Genomic DNA, 3,750 nt, shown 5'->3' with positions numbered 1-3,750 from the left:
CTGCTATCATATCACCCCTCACCTTTCTCTTCGTTAAACTACACATACCCAATTCCAGCAACCGTTCCCTATATGTTTTAGCCTCCAGTCCCCCAATCATCTTTTTTGCTCTTCTCTGTACCCTTTCTAGAGTCTCAACATCTTTTTTACATCGTGGTGACCAAAATTGGATGCAGTATTCCGAGTGTGGCCTTACCAAGGCATTGTAAAGTGGTATTAGTACTTCACATGATCTTGATTCTATCCCTCTGTTAATGCAGCCTAGCACTGTGTTGGCTTTTTGGGCAGCTGCAGCACACTACTGGCTCATATTGAAGTGATTGTCTATTAGGATTCCGAGATCCCTCTCACAGTTACTACTATTGAGCAAGGTACCACCTATACTATACCTGTGCATTTGATTTTTCCTGCCTAAATGTAGAACCTTACTTTTTTCACCATTGAATTTCATTTTGTTAGTTAGCGCCCAGTGTTCGAGTCTGTCCACATTCTCCTGTATTTTAAGCCTATCTTCTGGAGTATTGGCTATTCCTGCCAGCTTGGTGTCATCTGCAAATTTGATGAGTTCCCCATCTATCCCCTCATCCAAATTGATGAAGAGGTTGAAGAGCCCTGGGCCCAGAACAGAGCCCTGGGGCACCCCGCTACACACTTCCTTCCATGTAGATGCAGTTCCATTGAGGACCACACGTTGAGAACAGCCTGTCAGCCAGCTACGAATCCATCTGGTGGTGATGCTATCTAACCCACATTTTTCTATCTTATCAAGTAGAAGGTTGTGATCTACTTTATCAAATGCCTTACTGAAGTCCAAGTAAATATCTAAGGGAATACCTGCTACCGGCATCAACTTCCCATCGTCCTGTGCGCTCCCACAGGGAGGGCCTTCTCAGGGTGCCGGCGGTTAAGGAGTGCCAGCGGGTGATCTTCAGGGGGAGGGCATTCTCTGTGGGTGCGCCTGCCCTTTGGAATGATTTACTGGTGGAACTTTGGACCGCCCCCGATCCGCGTTCATTTCGCCGGGACCTGAAAACCTGGTTTTTTGATCTGTCAGGCCTGGACTGAAGGGGTTTTAGCTTTTAATATTGTTTTAATTGTTGGGCTTAATTAACTTAATCTATTTTAATTTTATACTATTTTTATATTGTATTTTATGCTGCCCTGTAAACCGCCCTGAGTCCTTCGGGAATAGGGCGGTATAAAAATTTAAGTAAGTAAGTAAATAAATAAATAAATTATATCCACCACATTCTTCTGATCCACTAATTTTGTCACTTGGTCAAAGAATGCAATAAGATTTGACTGGCATGATCTGTTTTTGACACACCCATGTTGACTTTTAGTGATGACTTTGTGTGCATCAAGGTGTTTGCTGATTTGTAAATATCAGCCAGCTATGAATCCATCTGGTGCTGATGCTGTCTAACCCACATTTTTCTATCTTGTCAAGTGGTAGGTCATGGTCTACTTTATCAAGTGCCTTATTGAAGTCCAAGTAAATTATATCCACAGCATTCCTCTGGTCCACTAATTTGTCACTTGGTCAAAGAATGCAGTAAGATTTATCTGGCATGAACTCCTTTTGACAAACCCATATAGGCTTTTGGTAATGACTTTGTTTGCCAATTTGTTGCTTATCTTTTCCAGAATCTTCCCAGGTATTGAGGTCAGGCTGATAGGTCTGTAGTTTCCTGGATCTATTTTTTTCCTTTTTGAATATGGGAACTACATCAGCTCTCTTCCAGTCCTCTGGTAGTTCCCCAGTGCTCCAGGATCTATGAAAAATATAGTTCAGTGGTTCTGAGATCACGTCTGCCAGTTCCTTGAGAACTTTGGGATGTAATCCATCTGGTCTTGGTGATTTGAAGTTGTCTAGGCTGGACAGGTGCTCACTTACCATTTTCTTACCTATCTTATGGCACTGGTTTTGGTAGGTTGGACTGTTTTGTGCTTCCAGAATGTTGAATTCCAATATTGCATGATCACTTCCTCCCAAGGTTCCTGTGGCTTTGACACTTTCTATCATTTCATCTCTGTTAGTGAGAATTAAATCCAATATGGCTAATCCCCTAGTTCCCTTCTCTACTTTTTGGGAGAGAAAGTTGTCTGCTAGGTTTGTCAGGAATCTGTTTGATCTTCCACTTGGTGCAGAGTTTGTCTCCCAGTTGATATCAGGGTAATTAAAGTCCCCCATTACTATTGTGATGTGCTTCCTACATACTTTAGTTAGCTAGCAAAAAGTTCATCTATTTCCTCTGCTTGGTTGGGTGGCCTATAGTATACAGCTATGGCAATGTCATTTCCCCCCCTTTTATATTGACCCAAATGCATTCAAGTTTACAGTTTTCATCATTGTTGTGTTCTATTTCTGTAGAGATAAAGTTATTTCTTATATAGAGAGCAACTCCACCTCCTCTTTTGTTTAGTTTGTTTGTTTTAAATAATTTAAATCCCTCTAGCTATGTGCTCCATTTGTGGGTTTCGTCTCACCTTGTTTACGTAATGGCAACAATATCATATCCGCCCTCATTTACCTGAATTTCTAGTTCCCCCTGCTTACTGTTCATACTCTGTGCATTGGTGTATAGAGATTTGAGTCCTTTATGACTGACCCTGTGTTTACTTGCTACATAACTTGTGTGGTACTTGACTTCCCCTATTTTCTTAGATTGCCAGGGACAGTGATGTTCTGTATCAATTAACTCACTGTCCCCATTTAGTTTAAATGTTCCTCTAGAAAAGCTGTGAATTTATTGCAATTTATTATGATAGGTGTCAGATTTAGAGGATTAAGATAGTATCATTCATGGATTTTTTTTTACCCTGGCTATAAATAGATGATGGTGGTTATGGATTTCATGGCTTTTATGGAAGTAAAACAATAACAGTAATTTCAACTGTTTGAAGTTTTCATTTGTAATTTTGATAGTGCTTAAATTGTGCCCTGGTGGTGGTGATGGGTGCATTTTAAATAGGAGTTTTGTTTGTACTGAGAGACATCTCTTTTTACATGGATGTTTAATAATATTAGTAATAATTTAATCAAATGATATTAATAATTTCTTGAAAATGAAATAAGCTCTCTCACAGGACCAGTTACAAATCACTGAATGGGGTTGCAGAAGTATAAAAAAAATAAACTCTGCTGAATTGAATTGAATCCTGGTCAATCCTTTAATTGATCGTGGGGGGGCGTCCCAAGAATGCTTGCCTCTCCCCAGTTTTAAAAAACTTCTCCCCCCCATTTAACAGGATGCTGGGATCAATTCTAATTGATAGGGGGTCCCTTCCATGGATGTTTCTTTCTCCACAGGTTTTTCCCAATATATTTTCCTTTAGCAGGATGCTTGGAGCAATAATTGTCCGGGTCCACCCCAAGAATATTTCCTTCTCCTCGTTTTTTTAATAATAATAATAGTAATAATAGTAATAGTAATAGTAATAGTAATAATAATAATAATTAATAATAATAATAATAATAATAATAATAATAATAATAATAATAATAATAATAATAATAATAATAAGTTGGAAGGGACCTTGGAGGTCATCTAGTCCAATCCCCTGCTAAGGCAGGAAACCCTATACCATTTCAGACAAATGGCTGTCCAGTCTCTTCTTAAAAACTTCGTGTTTTAAACCCCCCACCCTCCTCCCGCCATCCTTTAACAGGATGCTGGGATCAATTGTACTTGATCGGGGATCGTCCCGTGCATGTTTGCTTCTCCCCAGTTTTTAAAAGAATTTTTT

Source organism: Vipera ursinii (genome assembly GCF_947247035.1).
Source record: "Vipera ursinii genome assembly, chromosome: 2".
NCBI classification, from domain to species: Eukaryota; Metazoa; Chordata; class Lepidosauria; order Squamata; family Viperidae; genus Vipera; species Vipera ursinii.
The sequence above is the reverse complement of the archived record's forward strand: the minus strand, read 5'-3'. Positions refer to the sequence as shown.